Genomic DNA, 22,029 nt, shown 5'->3' with positions numbered 1-22,029 from the left:
GCTACTACAATTAAAAGTGGCGCAGTATTTGTGTTTTAGAGGAAAACCGTATTAGATTCATGTAATCTTATTAGGTGAATATCACATTTAGATCACATTATATCTGGAACAGACATATACTGAATTGATTTCTTTCATAAATCACTCGAAAGACCAAAAGAGACTAACCTTCTCCCCGGTCCCCGCGCACCCACCTGACACAGGTCAGAGCAGGTGGTAAATGTAAAAGAGGCCTCGTGGAGAACCCCGCTGCAAAGTCCTGGAATTCATGCACCCAGAACACCACCTACAACAAACTCTTGCATTTTGCAGTGGAGCATACTGAGGCATTGATGGGCAAGAGACTTGCACAGGGTCGCAGTCAGTGAGTGGCAGAGCTGGGACTACAGCTCAGCTCCCTGACCCCTAGTTTGGGTCCCTGCCACTCTACTACATGTGTTTTTCATAAGACCTAACATGAAAAACAGCGAGAGGGCCTCTGAGACTCCACTGCTACTCACTTAGCTAAAACCACGGAGTCGTCAGATACCATCTGACGTCTTCCTGCCTCTCCTAAGTATCCTGGGAAGATACAGAAGTAGGTCTCAGTATCTCCATGGGTGACTTAGACCAGCACCCCAAAGCCTTCTTGTCAAGTCCATTTTCTTGATGACTACTTTCAACCCCCTGACTCCCAGATAACTAAAATTCACATTAAGAACATTCAAACCATATGATGGGTCAGAAGAAAAGAATCTGCATTGCTTTTTTTAAATGGTATTAATCTCAGCAGTACTGCTAACTGGGCATATTCAGCGGGTGTGATATCACACATCAGGGTTCCAAGTATAGAGTTTAATCCAAAAAAATTAGGTTATGAAGCAAAATCGAGGCAAGGAGAAGTTAGATAAAAATATTTGTAACGTATGACAAGTTAACACATACTGCATAAAAATCTCTTATCAGTGACCGAAAAAAGATGGAACACTGCAAAATAAAAATGAAAAAGGATGCAAAGAGGCAATTCACATACACACACACAAAGATTACCAATGGCCTCATGAAAAAATGTTCAAACCTATTACTAAGCAAAGCTTTCAAATTCAAACAATGCAATACTGTTCTCAACAAATTGGCAAAAACCAAAACCCAAGTATAATGCCTAGGACAGTCAAGGGTGCTCTGAAATAAGAATCCTCAAACACCACTGACGAGAGTGTAAATTAGTCCACATCTCTGAAGGCCCATCTGGTAAGATGTATCACCAGCCTTAACACTAAGCAAGGATCTTCCCTGAGGAAATGATCAGAGGAATATTCAAAGATATACGTACAAGGGCAGTTACAGCAGAACTATTCATAATAACAAAAATCTAGAAAAACCTAACTACTATATAGAAAAATGGCAAAATGAATTATGATATTATCAATACAAGGAATAATATGTAGACATTAAAACTCATGTTTTTGAAAACTTTAAAGACACAGGGGAATGCTCACAAAATGATGCTAAAATTCAACACCCTTAATAGGATAATTCCATTTTGTAAAGAAAATATATATCACATATTTTATATGCATTATAAATGCAATATATATTTATATGTGTATAATATATACTTATATGCATTATAAATGCAAATTTATTGCACTATAAGTGCGATAAATGGCGGCAGATTCAGCTAAATATCCAACAAATATTCACTCTCCTTTTCAGAGTGTAGAGATTTCACTGGAAAGTGGCTGCCCAGCCAAGGACTTCATTTCCCAGCATCCCTTGTATCCCCATGGCACCATGTTACTATTCCCACCAATGGAATACAGACAGAAGTGATGTGCAGCACCTCCAGGCTAAGGTGATTAGAAAGTGATGTGCCTTCTCCGTGCTTTCTTCCTCCATCTGCCAACTAGATGCAGAGGACCCCAAAGCCCTAGGGAATGAAAGAGCCATAAGATGGAATGAGCCTGGGCCTCTGAATCACTCATTGGAGGGCTGACCACCAATCAGGAGCACCTATGTTGGACTGAGTAAAAAATAAACCTCTACTGTGTTAAGTTATAATTTGGAGTTTTAATTGTTTCTTCAGCAAGTGTTACTCTAACTAATACACACATATAGAAAAATTACTGAAAGGTAAACTACCAAATTTAATCTGATGCACTGTACGACAAAGTATAAGGTAAATTATTTTCAAAAGTGTATTCTTTCCACCACAAACATGTCTTATTTTATAACCAATAAAAATATTAAAAAATAGGGGGCTTCCCTGGTGGTGCAGTGGTTGAGAGTCCGCCTGCCGATGCAGGGGACACGGGTTCGTGCCCCGGTCCGGGAGGATCCCACGTGCCGCGGAGCGACTGGGCCCATGAGCCATGGCTGCTGAGCTGGCATGTCTGGAGCCTGTGCTCCACAATGGGAGAGGCCACAACAGTGAGAGGTCCACGTACCGCCATAAAAAAAAAAAAGAAAAAAAAAAAAGGGACTTCCCTGAAGGTCCCTCAGTTAAGACGCCATGCTTCCACTGCAGGGGACAAGGGTTCTATCCCTGGCCGGGGAACTAAGATCCTGCGTGCCATGAGGTGTGGCCCCCCCAAAAAATATATTAAAATAAAAAAGCAGACTTTAGAGGGCAATGCTATATAATGAAAACTCTCAATAAAGTACTGAATAAGGTTACAAAAATTAAAATGTAGAAAATTATAAAGGCTTAAAGAAAAGAAATCTAGATGTATAACATTTAAAAATCTACTAAAACAATTCCAGACAAATGATTGTTCAAAAATGATCCAAAGTTAAATGAAAACAAACTAGGAAATACTGCAATTTATACAATATATGAATAATTAGTAACCTTTAATATGTAAAGAGCACTTATGAAACAAGTGAGGGATACATACAATAACTGGGGGAAAAGATATAAACACCTAGTCACAAAATAAAAAATACTAACATACACTTATAAAAAGACTTTCAAGCTCACTAATAACCAAATAAATGCAAATTAAGATCATCTTTATCCTTCTATCAGATTGGCAAATATTTAAAATATTGTGAATATAGCATTCAATGTGGCTGAAATTATGATGAAATGGAGGGAGTTCAAAATGGTATCATATTTTTAACAAATACTTTGGCATGATAGAAAAAAAAGCCTTTAAAAAAGACTTTGTCCACATATTTGTCAAAAGAAGTAAACAAGTATGCAGAATCACTTTAATGGGGAAAAAAGATGAAACAACTTAGATACCATCTGTGAGGTACCTGTTAGATAAATAAATCACGGCATGTGTGTGTATATTCACATATTAGAATAATAGACATAATTTTAAATTATGATGAATATCTAAATGTACTAAAGTACAACAATGCCCACAATATAAAAAAGCAGTATACAAAACAATACAGATAGTATAATTTCTTAATTGCTTAAAAGTATATATGTATAAGAACTTATGTTGTAAGTGCATAAGGAAAAATATAGAAGGATTTTTATCAAAATGTTGTTCTCTCCAAGGGGTGGAACTATGGGTGACTTTCATTTCCTTTTTTATACTTTTCTATATTTTATATGTTTTCAACCATGAAAATATATAAATTTTATTTCTATGATTTATTATGAAAAAAATAATAAACATATACAAAAGTAGCAAGAATATATTTACCCATTGCCCAGTGCCTATTATCACACATGGCTGACTTTATTTCATCCATACCACTCTATGCCTCCTACCCTGGATTATTTTAATGTAAATCCTGGATATGTCATATATACATGAGACATAAGGACTTTTTATAGTTAACATACTCAGACTCTCCATTGTATTATTTTAGAGTAAATATCTGATATTTCATTTGCGAATAAATGCTTTAGCATGTATCTTTAAAACATACCCATAATAACAAATCAACATAAGTATTAGTAATTTCTTAATATCAAATATCCAGTCAGTGTCCCAATTTCCCCAATTATCTCATAAATGTCTTTTTACAGTTGGTTTATTTAAATCAGGATCCAAACAAGATTTACATTTGCACCTGGTTGGTATGTCTTTTGTCTCTTTTAAAGTTTATTATATAGTGCCCCGCCATCCTTTTCCAGGCCATTTTATTTATTGAGAAACATATGGGTCATAGGCCCAAGAACTTCCTGATTGCATCCCCATGGTGTCTTTTACCAGGTTCCTCTATTCCCTGTATTTCATTTCAACTGAGATTTAGTTTTAGTGTCTAATCAACTTCAGGTTCTATTATATTTTTTATAAGACTATTTCAAATCAACTGTATTATTTTTATAAGCAGACAAAACAATAAAGCTTAAAAAAATGTTAAAGGAACTCAAAGAAACACCAGTCTTTCTAATTCATCCATTTTAGCAATTCATTAAAACGCAGTATCCAAAAGTTTTTTTGGAAGGCAGGCTAAACCAATGCTTTTTCACAGGAAGGATGCTCAGTGACTATTGATGGTCTGATTTATTTTCCAAACACACTGCTTTTAAAGTTTAAATCCATCTCCCCTTCTGCCTCAGTGCTGAAGTCCACCATCCTCTGAGCAATGGCACACCCTCCACTGGAAGCTTACATCATCCTATAATTGCAATTGTCTTCAATTTTCCTTTCTTTCTTTTAAAAATAATGTAATGTAAGCACATAATTGAAAATATGGAAATGAGAGAAAATGAAAGAAGGAACCACTCTTGATTTCACCCCTCTAACAGAGTCATTGTTACCTATACACTCTGTACCATCTTTATTAGGGATAATATTTTGGACCAAATTGTAATCCGTGAATACTGGTTTGAATATCCCTTTCATTAACATTAAATACATTAAAATATTTGTAGCTTATGGTAAGGGTATAAAAAAGAGCAATAATAAATATAGTGTGTCCATAGCGCAGCTTGAGGAAGAGAACTTTACTAATCCCCTACACAGCCTCTATGGCTGCTCCCTCTTCCTAGCCTCGCCTCCCGTCACTATCTTGAATCTTTGTCTATGTTCACGTAGTCTTATAGGTATTGCCACATGCACGTGGATGTCTAAAAACTGTATCATTGGTTTTGCATGCATCTGAACCTTATGTAATTGGAATCACACTGCAGCTATTCTACATCTTGCTTTTTTACTTAACGTTATGTTCCTGAGAGCCTTCTGTGTTGTCACAGCTGCTATGGTTCATTCATTTTAACAGCACAGCTAATATAGCTACATTCCACAGTAAGACTATGCCACAGTGTGTACTGCAATTTCTGCACATAAAATTATACTGTAAATATCTTGTCACAATGCTATGTATCTTCAAAATAATTATTCATTATAGTAGAGTATTATGCTGAGAGAAGAACTATTTAATTTTATAGTTACCCAACTGTTGGACATTAATGGTGTGAGTGTGTGTGAGTTTGCTTTGTAAATAATGCATCAGGGAAGCATCATTGTCTAAACAGCATATTAAATATTTTGTATTATTTCCTTCATGGAGGGATGTGGGAAGATGGTCCACAGAAGTGGTATTACTGGATCAAATAGATGAATGAATAACATGATTCTTAATTACACTGTAAAACTGTTTCATAATATTGTAATGACATCAGAATTGGGGATTATCATTAAAAACGGGTTCTTGGGGCTTCCCTGGTGGCGCAATGGTTGAGAGTCCGCCTGCCGATGCAGGGGACACGGGTTCGTGCCCCGGTCTGGGAAGATCCCACATGCTGCGGAGTGGCTGGGCCCGTAAGCCATGGCCGCTGAGCCTGCGCGTCCGGAGCCTGTGCTCCGCAACGGGAGAGGCCACAACAGTGAGAGGCCCACGTACCGCAAAAAAAAAAAAAAAAAAAAAGGGTTCTTTTGCTAATATGTTAAAATAGTACTTTACTGCTGTTTTAATCGACATATCTCTTATTACAAAATTGAACATTTTCCATATACTTGTTTAGTGTTATTAAATATAATAGTGTTATTAAATATAATGTTATTCAAGTGCTCTACCAAGGTTTTAGTACCTTTCTTTTTAATTTGTTGAGCATTTCACATAACAAAGATTAATTCCGTCATGTTACCGCAAATTTTTTCCCAGGCTATTGTTTCCCCACTGGTTTTTTACGTAAAGAAATCTTTGATTATCCTGTAACTTGATGGACTATTCTTTCCCTTTTTGAGTGTTTTTCTTTTGTTTCCAAGCAATATTCAATTCTACTGATTTCCTATGCATCTACATTTTGCACTTAATTGTTTGATTCATCTGCAATTCATTTTGATGAAGTCAAATGATTTTTTTCCAAATTGCTAGACATCAAAATTATTTATTGAATAATTTTCCTTTCCCCATTGATTTGCGATGCCTTCTTTATGATTTATTACATTATTTCTGCAAGAGTCTATTTCTGAACTGTCCTAGTTCACTTATCTACTTCCTCCTCTTCTGCCGGCCCCACAGTGTTTTAATTACAAAGGCTTCATAATGCATTTTAATATCTGGTAGGACTACATATTTTAATATCCAATAGATCTAATTCCCTTCCCCCCAAAACCATTTTCATAATTCCCCTTGAGGTTCTCATCTACTTATTTTTCCAAACAGACTTAAAACCATCTGGTGAAATTTTTAAAAATCTTGATGGGACTTTGAGAGGAATGGCATTAGACTCACGAACTAATTCCAGAAGTATCCAAATCCTGAATTTTAATCTCACCATTTAGAAATAAGGTCTTTAGTTAATCTCTTTAACTCTTCTTGGTTTACAACTAAGCAATCTGTAGTTAATGATTATTTTATTCTTTTCTTTACAGCATTTATTCTCTAAAGTTACTATTTTTATAACTTTCTGCATTGGCTTTTTGCTTTGATCTCAGTCATATGCAATGATACCTTTATGAGGCTCCAATAAAGTATAATGCCAGTGGACTGTATGAACTCAATCTTCCTTATCAGGTTCAGGAATGGTCATTTTATATATTCCTTTTTAAGTGGTTTGTAGAAGTTAGAAGTTGAATTGATTGAATGCATTTTTCTGTTTGTTAGTTTTGTTTTGTTTTGTTTTTTGCAGTATGCGGGCTTCTCACTGTTGTGGCCTCTCCCGTTGCGGAGCACAGGCTCCAGACGCGCAGGCTCAGAGGCCATGGCTCACGGGCCTAGCCGCTCCGCAGCATGTGGGATCTTCCTGGACCGGGGCACGAACTTGTGTCCCCTGCAATGGCAGGCGGACTCCCAACCACTACGCCACCAGGGAAGCCCTGAATGCACTTTTGAAATTAATGAGATTATTACATATTTTCACTTAAACCATTTAAAATATTTCATTTGATTCATTATGTGAATCAAATGAAAATATATGTATGTGAAGCCATTCCTACATTCCAGGAATATAACCCACTTGGGGATGGTGGAACATTCACATACTCTAGTGTTGAAATCGACTCACTAGAATTTTATCTAATATTTTTACATTCCTAAGCAAGACTGGTACAGAGCCTCCCTTTGGGGACTTGCCAGACTTGTTATCAGGGTCATGTTTGCTTGAAAGTAGGATCTGGAAGTTTTCCATCTTTTTTCTAAATCCTGGAACACTTTACATAACACAGGAATCATTGGTTCTTCGAAAGGTTAAAAAAATTTTTCGAAGTCCTTTTTATATTTTTAAATATTCCACCTGGCACCTAATGTCCATGTGGACATGACCGTGTTTGTATACATGACACTGTAAGATATTGATCTCTAATGGAATGGGGAGTAGTTTTATTGTAATTTACTGCCTTTTCTTCCCCAGCTGAAAAGGGAGTAAATGTCCAAGATGATGTAGACCTAGGAAATAACCCATTTTCCCAGGCTTTGGTTCCAAGAGCCTCCTTTTTAGAGGCCCATCAAGGAAGGTATACAAGGTGGTCAGAGAATATTGAATGTTAAACCATCCAAATTTCATTGAGGCTGACCAAATTTGGCAACCACAAATGTACCACTGACATATGGAACTAAGAAACCTAAGATCTGAAAAGACAAGGGGATCACCAGTCTACCCCAGGTCACCTCTAGTTCTGTGGTAAAGGTATTCCAAATTTCTAGTCCACAGGACCATCTGTTCCAGCTATAGAACACTGCATCTCTTCCACAGCAGTAAAAGCTCCTAACTCTAAGGCTTTCTCTGCTTACTGCAAGGCTCCTAGACCAAAGACCCTGCAAGCACTTCAAGGGGACCATAAATAAAAGATTTAGCATAGCTATGGGCTGAATGTTTGTCCTCACCCCCCAAATTCATATGTTAAAGCCCTAGCCCCCAATCTGATGGTATTAGGAGGTGGGGCCTTTGGAAGTCAATTAAGTTAAAATGAGTCACAAGGGTGGAACCCCCATGATGGGATTAGTGTCCTTATAAGATGAGGAAGAGACACCAGAGCTTCCTCTCTCCACAAAGAAGAGGTCATGTGACCACACAAGATGGTGGGCACCTACAAGACAAGAGAGGAGGTCTCAGCATAAAACTTACCCTGCCAGCATCTTGATCTTGGACTTCCTAGCCTCTAGAACCATGAGAAATAAATTTCTATTATTTAAGCCATCCAGTCTATGGTATTTTGTTATGGCAGCCCAAGCTAAGACGAGAGGGTTGTGGTAATGTCTGCCCAAAAGAACGCTGAGCTGTAGCTATGCAGACTGCGTAGCCTGCTGTAGAATGAGATACACCTTAGGAGAAACAAGTGGTACGGAGTTTGAACCAATTACAATTGAGCGTCTACTAGAACATGCAAGGACGGTGCCGTATGAACATATGTGACAATATAAATAGCACTCAAAGAGTGACAATGCCCAGGAATGAGGCTGTGAATAGGGCAGTAACTGCAGATGTAAGCGTGCACAGAACAATCTGCTCTTCCTTGACGAAGACACATTTCAGTTCATGTCCCCATTCACAGAGGATCCATGAAACGTTAGAGATCGATGAAATGTTAGGACTGTCGGTCAAGGTGATGAGTGTTAGGATAGTCTGGCAGGAAGACAGGGACCTCAAAACCCTCTTTGGCACTAGGATTCCATGATTCCATTCAGGATTTCACAAATGCAGGCAGTCTTTTTCTCCCCTCAACAAGGGCAGAGATGTTTTCACACCAGTCATGGCCTCACACAGAAGCTTAATCCCTGGCTGGAAGGCAAAACATCTTTGTGGCAAAGCCAAGCAGGAATGTGAAGTGAAGCAGAACGAGAAACATTTTATTGCTGTTTGGGTCTTCGTTGCTGTGTGCGGGCTTTCTCTAGCTGTGGTGAGCAGGGGCTACTCTTTGTTGCGGTGCGTGGGCTTCTCATTGTGGTGGCTTCTCTTGTTGAGGAGCATGGGCTCTAGGTGCACAGGCTTCAGTAGCTGTGGCATGCGGGCTCAGTATTTGTGGCTCGCAGGCTCTAGAGCGCAGGTTCAGTAGTTGTGGCGCACGGGCTTAGCTGCTCTGCGGCAGATGGGATCTTCCCAGACCAGGGCTCAAACCTGTGTCCCCTGCATTGGCAGGCGGATTCTTAACCACTGCACCACCAGGGAAGTCCCTGGTTTGGAGGTTTTTTTAATGACTTCAAAAGGCATCTTAAAAAGTCATACTCTTTTGGCAGTTCCAAGATGCAACTGCTGCTACAAGTACTAACACTTACCAGCAACTGACTGATGGACACACTGCTTTTCTCAAAAGTACCCTTTCCCTCCTGTGGCTTTTCAGACCAAACTAAGTTTTTTGTGTGTGAGTGTGTGTGTGTGTGTGTGCGCGCCCATGCACACACAGAGACATAGCACACAACTGAAAGCCAAATGAAATTCAACAAATTTACCATTTTTAGGGTTAAATTGTGGAAAAAGAAAAAACTATTGACATGCCTTTCCATTTGAACTATTTAGATACTGCAAAATTTTCTTCCTACCGGTGGGAAATTAAACTAACAATTCTAAGTTAATGACTTGAGGGTAAACAGTTCCTTCTTTTATAAAATGAATTGGGTTTACCAAGACTTGCGTTTAAGTGAATTTCTCCTGTCCCTTTAAATCAAGTAAAGGCATGATTTCAGCGAATTCCTAGGCTTCATGAGAAGCTTCAAAAGAAATACGATTTTTTGCCCTACAGTTGCACATTAACTCCACATCTCCCCAACACCTGTTATGCACAGATGCAGGGAAGCATCCACCCTTAATGTTGTTTTCACGGGTGATATCAGAAAAATCAGAAGAGTGCAATAAATTATTCCTAAAGCTGAATGTTTTCAATGTGAAGATTTTATTCCTTAGTCTGTCTCCTTCCTACTATTTTAGGATCAAGATGGTCCTTTCTTTCTTTTTTTTTTTTTGCGGTACACGGGCCTCTCACTGTTGTGGCCTCTCCCGTTGCGGAGCACAGGCTCCGGACGCGCAGGCTCAGCGGCCATGGCTCATGGGCCCAGCCGCTCCGCGGCATGTGGGATCTTCCCGGACCGGGGCACGAACCCGTGTCCCTTGAATCGGCAGGCAGACTCTCAACCACTGCGCCACCAGGGAAGCCCCGGTCCTTTCTTTTATAAGAACTGTAGTGATAGATGTTAGGTTTTTAAAAACATCCTTCCTTGGCAAAATGAAACCTTGGTAGCCCTAAGCCAATCCCCCCAATTTTGTTTTGGTAGTTTCTTGGTCCAGACAAACTACATTTGAGAACCACTTGTCTACAGCACCCTCTGAACCAAGGAATTCAGGGTCAGTTGTCCAGTTATCACTAGTTCTCATCTACTTATCACAATTGTGACCAGACAGCCTTGGGGGCAACAAACAACCTACAGAAAATTTAAGTCTAATTTTAGTCAATATTCAGGGGAGTGGGGAATGAAAAATTTTATGGTTTATAAATTTGTGGTCTGTAAGTTCCTGGTCACTCTGGAACTTTATCCTCCATCCACAGGCCCCTCGCTGCACCCTATCCACCCCTTATCCTCAAAGTTATCGCCTCCCAGTTTTGAAATCAGCTTCAGGGTGCTGCGCCCACCTTTGCTCTTCCCACCACTAATCTGGGAACCCCAAATCAAGACACTTCACCCTCCTGGGATTTTGAGAAGTCAGCCCTACGGCACCCAAGGCTTTTGAGAATGATTCACAGCGTTTTGTCAGCTAAAATCCCACTGAAATAAACGCCCAAGGCTAGCTTCTCACTACTGCAGCATCTCACCCAATCCAGGTGATTCTAAAATCCATCCGCCTAGAAAAGCCCCACTGAGGCTGGCTTGGGAAGCCAAAGCTGAGGAGGGTCACTTGCCCCTCCAGAGCCTCCAAACGGATAACAATGGCAAGAAAATCATCTAGGATAAGTCATGACAGGCTTTCAACTATTTGTAAGACTTTTTCAACCAAGAATACATTAATATGTTACCGTAAAGTTAAAATTCCTTATTTTCCAGGGATTATAACTACTTTTAATTGAAAACTGTGTGCTACTTAAATTTTTCTTTATTTAGGTTTTCCTCAAAATGATTTTTTTTTTTTTTTTTTTTTTGGTACGCGGGCCTCTCACTGTTGTGGCCTCTCCCGTTGCGGAGCACAGGCTCCAGACGCGCAGGCTCAGCAGCCATGGCTCACGGGCCCAGCCGCTCCGCAGCATATGGGATCTTCCCGGACTGGGGCACGAACCCGTGTCCCCTGCATCGGCAGGCGGACTCTCAACCACTGCGCCACCAGGGAAGCCCCCAAAATGAATTTTTTAAAAAAAAAACATTCCAGTAAAAAAAAAAAAACATAAACACTAAATATTTTAATATCTTTATTTACCTTGTCTCTAGCTGAGCTAACCAGTGACCTATATTTGTTGTGAAGAGTTAATTTCCTAGAATAAACATGCACATAAACATACAAATGTGACAATATTTTGAGTTATATGAAGCTAATAAAGGTAACATTTATTGGGCCAGCCACTGGGCCACTGGGCACTCTACTTGGATTACCCCAGTTAGTCCTTACAACAGACCTATAAAGCAGGTATTACTCCTATTCCCATTTTATAGATGAGGTTATAAATGAGGAACTTCATTACTGTAATTTAATCTTCAATAACCCAGAATTTGAGTTCAGTGTTTACTCTGGATATAGAAAGGTTGAATAAGCATATTAGAAATAAAACAGCATTGTAGAAGGCATAGTTAACCTCCCAGAAGGTCCTACATCTTAAGACATACTGAAAAGCAGATGCTAATTGCAAGTCTTCCAACAGGAACTGTTTGGGAAGGTTCTGTCTGAAACTATACTATGTTAAAGCACTTTAAAATTCAGACTTTCACTAGTTAAGAGTGAGTTTTCTCTCACTGTTACCCCAACAATTAGTCCTAATTAGTAAGGTCTCTATATATGATACAGTACAGTGGATGTCCACTGTCACTCTCCCCATGTCCATTTCCCTCCTCCCTCAACAGTACTCACAGCTCTGCTTCCCCCACCCTGGTGCTTTGAGGAAAGCTACACTCGCCAGTGTAGGGATAGGCCAATCAGGAAAATCTCCCATCCCTGCCAATCAACAAGAAGGCGTTCACCTAGCCAATGTGACTGGCTAAACAATGAGCACATGACTCAGTTCAAGCCAATGAAATGCAGGGTTGGTTTGCTGGGGAGGGGCTTCTGGGAAAGACACTTTCTCAGTCTTTTCAAGAGTTACGGCAAGGGATGTTTCTTTCTTTCCGGCCAGAGGGATGTGCAACAATAAGCCCAGGAACTTCTGTGGCCATTCTGCCTCCAGGAGAGAGGCCAGCCTGAGGATGGACTGATACCATGGAAGAGCGGCAGAGAGATGGGAAGAAACTGGACTCCTGATGACAAGTTGAGCTGTTGTCTCACATGCACCCTGTAGTCCGTCCCATCCCTGCTTTTTGCTAGTACAAGCCACTTAATTAATTCCCTGTGCTGTGGGAGAACCCCTTTAAGTTCAGTTTTATGATATTCACAACCCCCAAGTAATCCAAACTGATAAATTGGAAATAAGCACTCATCCACAGCTTTTTCCTAGCACTTGCTCAGATTCTGCTTGGTCCTGTTTCAAGTGGTTTTGTGCTGTTTTTCTTGAGAAAATATAATGGGCTTTCAACAAACACTTTCATGAATTCATGAGCGGCCTTGGGCAAGTCACTTGATCTCCTTGGGTCTTTTCAACTATAAGAAGGATGAAGTTTGATTAGAGGGTTTCTGGTGCTCCTTCCAGCCCTCACAGCCAATGGTTCTATGGAGCTGACCCAATATTGCAAAGTTTCACACTCAAACAAACGAAAAACCCTCTTTTGGTCCTAAAGTAGAAACAACCCTTTTAATATATTCCAAGCGATCTGCATCTCTTGGTCGGTCAGATATTTTCCATTTGTGCCCTGATACCCATCCCCGATGTGTCTCCACTCAGCTTGCACCCCTAGAGGTTCTGATCTCTGCACAGCTTCAATATGTTCCCTGCCTCCTGGCTTCTGGCTGAGTATGCCTAATGGGAGGCACCGTCAAGAGACGGGAGAACTGACAGGGAGTTCAATGAGGATATCCATTTTCTTGGCTCTTTCCCGGCCATGTTGCTGTAGGTTGACTGCCTCCTACCAGAGACTGCCTTTCTGTACAGCTTCTGATAAACAATCCCTCCCTCTTCTTTTCAGGCCCAGGTATGGGAACAGCTTCCTGACATTGCTAACCCTGGGATGCTTCAACATCCCGTGCTGGTTTCTCTTAACCCTGCTGATGCCGCTATAAGCAGTTCCTTCAGTAGAGACTCTTGGACTACTCCATTTGAGTGAACCATCTGTTTCCTACTGGAACCCCAAGACACACTGGCTTAAAAATTAAATCAAAATCAGGCACAATAAAAAAGAAACAGAAGCAATCAACTGTGAGTCTCACAGAAGAAACAGGAAAAGTGTGGAACTTGCCAAGAAACAAACCTGCACACACTGAAAGAATCAAATTAGACGCCACCACCCTCCTTCCCCACCGTCACTAAGAATTTGTGGGAGTCATCTTTTGCGAGAACAGGGTTTAAAACTGAAAAAAAAAATTCTCTTTATACACAAACCTATTGACCCTCCAGACAGCTTCTGTGTGAGATGTGGCAGAGGAATCATAGCTATGTGACCATTTTCTAGAGGGACAAACTGAGCCTGGAAAGCGAACACAGGGCCAGAACTGACAAAAACATTAGAAATGCCCCAGGGCCAGTTCAAAGGCTCCTCGGTCCAGGAATCTGCCTCTGACAGGCTCTGTGAAGTTTCTCAGAGTGGCCTTCTATACCAATTCTCCAGAGATGTTTAATTCCCACTTATAGAAGCTACCATCCATGAACATCTTTTGGCTCCTTCACTATCTGCAACAACTCTGCAAAGCCAAGAGAGACGAGACAGGATGCCCTCAGCCCCGTGCCAAGTGATGCTGAATTCCAATACGTGAAACCACAAGCACTGACCGTTTCCCAGACACCTATGGATGTCCAGGCCCAGAGCAGCCAACCTCCCCTCTGTGGGGCATTTTCCACACCACATGGATCAAAGAAACGATTTTATGACCTCTTCATCATAAAGCATTCAAACACCCAGAATGTCGGAGAAGCTACCTGTTTCACGATTAAGAGGCTTAATCTCTCAGGGTCGTCCTGCTTCCGTGTCTTCCTCTTTCAGCATCCTCCAGAGCCGGGGCCTGTAGGGGTGACCCAGAAAGCACATTCAGGATATCTGGCTTCAACATGGGGACAGATCATATATCAATCAGGGAGGGACTAGACAGGCAGCCAAGGATGGAGCCCTGAAGAACCCAGCAGTGGATGGACCTGCCTGGGAGGAGGGCCCTGAAAAGTCCCTGAGGGTGGAGAGGACTTAGGAGAGAAAGACACTCAATTCCAGTCTTCTAGTCACTCAGGCCCCAAACCAGGAGTCATTAGTCATTGTGACTCCCCTGTTTCCTTCACACCCCACGTCCAATCCATCAGCAAATGATGCCCGCTTTATCTGCAAAATGTATCCACCTCCACTGCTACCACTTTGGTCCAAGCAGCTTCTCTCATTAGAATACTGCAATAACCTCCTAGCTGGTCCCCCTACTTCCATCCTTGCCTGTCTATAATCCATGTATCATGCAGGTTGAACTGTGTTATGGGTCAAACTGTGTCTGTCTGCAGTTCCTATGTTGAAGTCCTAACCCCAGGACCTCAGAATATGAACTTATTTGGAAATAGGGTTGAAGCTGATGTAACTAACTATTAAGATGAGCTCACACATCATACATTGAGTAGGGTGGGTCCCTAATCCAATATGACTGGTGTTCTTATAAAAAGGGAAAATTTGGACACAGACACCTATACAGGGAGAGCACCATGTGAAGACTGGACTCACGCTGCCCCAAGCAAAGAAACTACCAGAGCTAAGAGAGAGCTCTGGAACAGACACTTCCCTAGCACCTTCAGGGGGATCGTGGCCCTGCAGACACCTTGGTCTTGGACTTTTGGCCTCCAGAACTGTGAGATGGTAAATTTTTATTGTTTAAGCCACCATGCTCCCCACACCAGCCTAAAAATCACTCTTCTGCTCAAAACATTCCTATAGCATCTTACATCTCTCAGAGTAAAAGACAAAGTCCTTGAAATGTCCTACACGGCTCCATGACCTGCCCCAGCCTCTTCTCTGACCTCTTCTCCTACTCTGCCCTTCTTCAATTTCCTACAGCCACAATGGCTTCCTCAAGCATCCCAAGCAGGCTCCTGCCTCAGGGCCTTTGCACGTGCTCTTCCCTCTGCCTGGAACACTGTTCCACTAGGCTTCCTTCACTTCCTTCAGGTTTCTGCGATAATATCACCTTCTCAGTGAGACCCTCCTGACAACCCCAGCAGCCTTCCCTGTTGTATTTTTCTTTGTAGTGCTCATCACCACCTGACATTTGTTTATATTTTTATCCCTCTTTCCTCACACTAGACTAGGAACTCCCTGAAAGCAGGGACATGGAATTATGGTATGCCCCAGAGCCCAGCACATAGTAGGTGCTTACGTAATAGTGGCTGAGAGATTTATTTGCGGACTGAAAGAAGCCAAGAGAAAAAGTTGCAAGAAGGAGGAAGTTGTCCACGGTGTCAAAAGTAGCGAAGGGTCCAGAAAGATAAGGACCGAAGTGTCCGTTGGGTGTGGTAATATGGAGGCCACAGGTGACCTGAGAGGGGACAGCTCACGTGGAAGCAGGAGCCCCTCACAGCAAACCCACCAGGTCCCTCCCCGGCGCCAGTCACACCTCCCACGGGCAGAAGCCAACCTGAGCAGGCTGCCTCAGCGAAGGAGCAAAACCCGAGGGCAGATTCTTTCCAGGCGTCTCGTGAGGGAAGGAGAAGAGGGAATGAGAAAAAGAGGGGGTGAAGGTTTGAGGAAAGACTACAGCAGAATGACTGGAGCGGGTGACGTCCCAGAAGCTGCACGGGCACCCGGGTGCAGGAGGAAGGTTCCATCTGGCCAGGAAGAGGAGGAGGGGTGTGTCCTCCTCTGAGTGGAAGGAAACCATGCTGGGATGAGCCCCGATGGGGATAACTGCACGAGGCGGGGAGGCGAGAACCTGAGTGAGCTCACTGCTGAGCGAGGGGACCTTGTCAGTAATCAGTGAAGGCAGGAGGTCTCCTGAGTGACGAAGGGAAGACAGGGAGGGGGGCTGGATGAAGTGGGGACCGTGGGAAACATCCTGCAGGGTCAGCCCTGAAACCGAGTACCTCCTCGAATTCTGTGCCCCACGTACCTCCTCACCTTGTGAAGTGCAAACCCTGACGGGAGAGAGAGCCAGCCGCTGGCCAGCATCACTGAGGGCTCAGCTGACACAAGAGGCCGCGGGCTCAGACACACCCAATCCACGTGGCTATGCGTTTCTGGGACAGGACCTTGGCAGCGTGGATTTAGGAGAAGGGTCTTCCTCCAACTGAAGAATTCCAAGAATTCCAATTCCAACAGCTCCATCCCTTTTTGTCAGGGCTGCATCAGTCACCCAGGCCCCCAGATTCAGCCCTTTGAGCCCCTCTGGGTCCTCACTCTCCACTCCCCTGATTCCTCCCAGTCAGTCACAAATCCTGCCTATTACACTTGTGTGCTGGGTGCGACCCAAGCTAAAACTCTCACACACCAGTCCTGTGAGGTGTTCTGAGTGTCTATTTACAGTTGATAAAACTGAGTTTTGATGAAGTCACCTGCTCAAGATCACACAGGTAGCAAGTGGCAGAGCTGGGGTCTGAAATCTTCCATCTCTCTTTCCTCTTGTCCATATTCATGCCACCACCCTGGTCCAAGGCCTCAACGTTTCATTCCTAAAATTCAATGTGATAAATGTCTTCTAACTCACCTCCCAGCATTCCCCTGTTACAGGGCACACATCCGAATGAAGCTTCTTACAACACTGTTCTGTTTTCCTGTTCCAATAAAACTTTATTTACAAAAATAGGCACCAGGCCATAGTTGGCCTGTAAGTCACAGTTTTCCAACCACTGATTTATAGTCTTCATGGAATTACGAAAAATTTTGTCCATTATTTGTTTAAATATTTTTCCCTCTCCCCTTTCTCTCTCACTGGGATTTCAATCACACATACGTTAGACCACTTAATGTTGTCCCCCAAGTTGTCAATGCTATGTTTTTGTTTTAAATATCTCTGTGCTTCTTTTCGGATAGTTTCTGTTGCTATGTCCTCAAGTTGGTGTCTAATCTGCTTTAATCTCATGCAGTGTGTTTTTTATTTCGAATCTTTCAGCTCTAAAAGTTCCATTGGAATCTTCTACTTCTCTTTTACGATCTCCTCTCCTTGTTGAACATGTGGAGTGTATGTATAATAGTTCACAGCACTGTTTTTACCTATCCCCGTCCCATGCAATTGGAAGGGCTCCTTCTTCAATCTTGCTTCCCGCACGCACACTCCACTGCACCCCATCCAGAATGCTCCTCTCCTTTCCATGCACCCCTCAAGGCCCAATGCCAGGACATTCCTCCTCACCCCATCCCCATAGCTCCACCCCTCTGAGCGCCCTGCTCACGCTCCCGCTTGCTGAGCAAACCCTGCTCGTCTGAGTTCACCGCACTTAGCTTCTCGTGGCAAGTGTTCCACTTGCTAAGTTTCCGTGTAGATGGCACACCCCCTGAAGGTAATTAATATATGCGTTGAATGCTTGGAATTGCCCACTGCTCAACACAGAGTCTACAATGGTAAATGTTACTTGATCTACAAAACAATTCTGATGAAACACAGATGATATACTTCTAGAAGTTTTTCAGAAAACACAAAAGAACTGGGATGGTAACTGGAAGGGACACAGGGCCTTCTTGAAGTTTTGGAAGTGTAACTATTCTTCCTTTGCAGAAGCACCCAGAGTCTGACACCCTATAACAGGCACCGTAATAAGAGGGAGGGTGGCTGGATGTAGCTCTCCCTTCCTTCCTGCTCCTACGTACTCAAGGTCTTGGGATCCCTCCTTAGGTACAGGCTTTCACACACAGAGATATCCTATCTTCCTCCCTCTTCAAAGGAAGAGCTTAAAATGTGAGCAGTCCAAGTCTGGCTGAGTGGAGCTCATGGTGACTAGCAGAACGGCAGAAGGAAGAGAAAGGATACTCCATTTCTGGGAAGCTGGGAGTTGGCTCTAACCAACTTTGACTGTCAGCCAGGGACCATACAATTCTGGGATTCTTGGGGTCACAGAAGGAGGATGGTTGAGAATGGTGAAAGTCAACAAGGCACTCAAGGGTCATCAAATCACACCCCATGCAGACAGAATGGGCAGCACCTGAATAACAAGGGTCTGGGAGGAATCTATGGAGGGGAAGGTGATGCTGCCCACCAGATGCCCAATAGGAAATCAAGATCTCCCCAAACCAGTGGAACCAAAGGCACAGTGTGGTCCTCGTGACACAGTGGAAATACCAAGACCTCTGGAGTCAAGCCTGGGATCATATCCTGACCTCATCACCCAGTGGCTGTCCAAACTTAGGCCGGTCACTTCCCCTCTCTGAGCCTGGCTCTGCGTGAGCTAATGCGAGGCCTAAATAAAACAAGAGATGTAGGAAAACATCCAGCGCAGTGTCTGGCCTTATATAAGGGGCCCAGTAAGTGTGGCTCCCCTCCCTCCTTCAGATCTCACGACTCTCAACCCTCCTTAAGAGGAACAAGTGCAGAAGCTACAGAGCATTTCCCAGGGGGAAGGTCTGCAAAGAAGGATGGCCAAAGTCAGCTAAAGGGAGGAGGACAAAAGGGCCACCCCATGGCCACAAAGAGAGAAGCATTGGACCTCTGTAAATGCCAGGGTTTCAAAACACACAAAGCTTCAAGCCTCAGACCAGACCCAAACAGGAAGTTTGTGACAAACTTAGAAAACATGCAGGCACAACTGCAGGAGGCTGACACCACTCAGAAAAGATGAAAATGAGCACTCCTGGGGGTGCGAGGCAGCGTGGAATAAAAGGAGTATGCTTGGCCGACATTCCAAACACATACAGCTCCTCCCGGTGTCGGGAGCACCTGCCCTGTGCTCCTCTCCTCACCCCACGCACGTGGGCCAATCCCATGTGGCTGCCCTGGTTTTCTGGTTTCCACATGGAGCCTGTCAACACCTCCCCACTCTCTGTCCCTCCCCTCCCTCCCCAGGCATCAAGGGCAGCAGACATTTTGAACAGCTCTCAGGGGCCTGGGGGACTCAGGTGTGTGAGATCATTTTTCAGCTGGGAGAACTTAGCACAGAAAGAGGCAGTGATGTGCGGAGATCCCACAGGGCTCTCGACCAATGTCTTGTTGATCCCAGTGTATGTTTCACGAGGCCCCCTGGTGCTCCACAATGGGGTCTCCAGGCTGCCATGTTTTCTCCTCTGAAATCCTGCCTGGGACTAACATTTTCATTTCTACTGTTCACACTGGTATGGGGCACCATAACCTCAGTTCACTTACTTGTGATGGCAGGGAAATACAGACATGCCTAACCTCCATGATTTGTGTCCCCAACTGGAGTGAAAACTAGAAGGTTCCTTCCCCTTTTTTCTTAATCTCCTAGCACGTGTGGACTGAGCCTTGATACCAGGCTGTAATGTTTGGTGGGTGTGCTCCAGAAAATACTTGGTAAATTAATAAACAATATCAATGCCATTTCTACTACCCTACCCCCCCACCAGACTGTGTCCCACTGGTCCTGAACCACCCTCCGCAGGCGGGTTCCCGGTTCCACCCCTCCCAGGTGAACCGCCCAACTGTAAACTCAGTCCCCTGATTATCAGCCTCAGTGCCCGCCCCTCCTCGGCACCTCCGGCAGTGGTTTCCCCACCTCCCCAAGTTAGGTTCCTTTTTAAAAAAATGACTCATTTAGGAAGAGACAAAACCCAAAACTTCAATGGTGAAGATAAAACAGCACTGAGTCTCTTTAAACACCTCCTACTCCATGTAGAATTTAGATCCGATAAAGACTCCCTAAACTGGACCGCCTAATTTGGAACTTTACAGTATACCCAATTCTTCTGGCAAAAAACATTTCCAGTAACGTCTTCTCTGAACTTTTCAGGGTCTTCCTTAAGAATGCAGGTGGCCTCAGGCCTGCAGTCAGTACCTTTTTTAAAATGTGGGAATGAGAAATTAAAGTCCACACTTGCAAGTCCTGGGTCAAAAATTAATTATTTCATGTTTTACTCCATTTATGATTCTGACTTACTGGACAAAGGACATTGACATTATACCACTGGCCTGATGAGAATTATGGGGAGTTTTTTTTGTTTTTTTGTAAAAAGTAAAATTTCTTCATATGTAAGAAGTTTACAACACTTTGTGCACAGTATTTGAAAGGAACAAAACTGTATGATATGATACACAGAATCATAACATTTTAGGGCTCAAACGTGCAATTAGGACGATCCTAATCCAGGGGTTCTCAACGTTGGCTGCATTAAAAAATTCCCAGGCTCCACCCCCAGAGATTTGGATACATTTGGACTGTAGCGGGGTTCTGACATTGGTTTCTTTCTTTTTTTTTAATAAGTTTCCTGGTGATTTTAATGTGCATCCAGGGTTGAGGACCACTGATCTACTGCAGATAAGAAAACGGGGAGGTCTAAACAAATTAAGGTGCAGCCCAAGACCACACAGCCAGACACAAAACCAGAACCAAATGTGACATTTACAACTCGCCGTCCAGATCAACAGTCTCGTTCAGATTTTCAATATTCACTGAATTGTTAAAACCTTATTTATTTATTTATTTTTTTTGCGGTACGCGGGCCTCACTGTTGTGGCCTCTACCGTTGCGGCGCACGGGCTCCGGATGCGCAGGCTCAGCGGCCATAGCTCACGGGCCCAGCCGCTCCGCAGCATGTGGGATCTTCCCGGACCGGGGCACGAACCCACGTCCCCTGCATCGGCAGGCGGACTCTCAACCACTGCGCCACCAGGGAAGCCCTTTTTTTTTTAACTTGGAGGACCAACACAGAGTTGCCGACTTTTTGTTGTGTCAAGCAAGGGTATTTTTATAAATATCTATCAATTACTGTCACTGCTTCCTGTCAAGTCTCATGTTAATGTGCACACCTGCCACCCTCTCCACCCCAACCCTGCCTAGGAGGTAAGATTGGACCATATCTGGCCCCTGCCCACAGTCTCACTCACCTCTACTCACCCTGCCCCTCACCAACACCCACAGGACAAATCCAAACTAAACCCAGGCCTCCAAAATTCTCCATCTCCCCGTTTCCTGAACGTCCACAATACGGATTTCTGAAAGTCCCTTCCCTGACCACAAACTACTTCCTAGTCCCTCCAAACCCACCCTTGGCCTTTCTCCTAACCAACACATGACACCTAATATTTGTACAAGTCACAGCATCCAATATTTACAATTTGTTCTTCCACACACATGATCCCTTCCAAATTTCTCCCTAATCAAAGATGTACAGGAAACTTTTTTTTAATTGGAGTATAGTTGCTGTACAATATTATATAAGTTACAGGTGTGAAATATAGTGATTCACAATCTTTAAAGGTTATACTCCATTTATAGTTATCATAAAATATTGGCTATATCCCCTGTGTTGTACAATATATCCTTGCAGCTTATTTTATACCTAGTAGAGTGTACC

The 22,029-nt window shown here is 43.0% G+C and overlaps 1 protein-coding gene across 5 annotated transcripts in view; it reads right to left on the bottom strand.

Annotated features, from left to right (window-relative positions):
• TRERF1 (transcriptional regulating factor 1) overlaps positions 1-22,029 on the bottom strand; it is a 203,286-nt gene that overhangs the window by 106,561 nt on the left and 74,696 nt on the right. For all 5 annotated transcript variants that reach the window (XM_079933563.1, XM_079933567.1, XM_079933568.1 and 2 more), the window contains exon 3: positions 14,529-14,611. The gene's annotated coding sequence lies outside the window, so the exon portion shown is untranslated. The remainder of the gene's footprint in view (positions 1-14,528; positions 14,612-22,029) is intronic.

This window comes from Stenella coeruleoalba, assembly GCF_951394435.1.
Source record: "Stenella coeruleoalba genome assembly, chromosome: 10".
Lineage (NCBI taxonomy): Eukaryota > Metazoa > Chordata > Mammalia > Artiodactyla > Delphinidae > Stenella > Stenella coeruleoalba.
The sequence above is the reverse complement of the archived record's forward strand: the minus strand, read 5'-3'. Positions and strand labels throughout refer to the sequence as shown.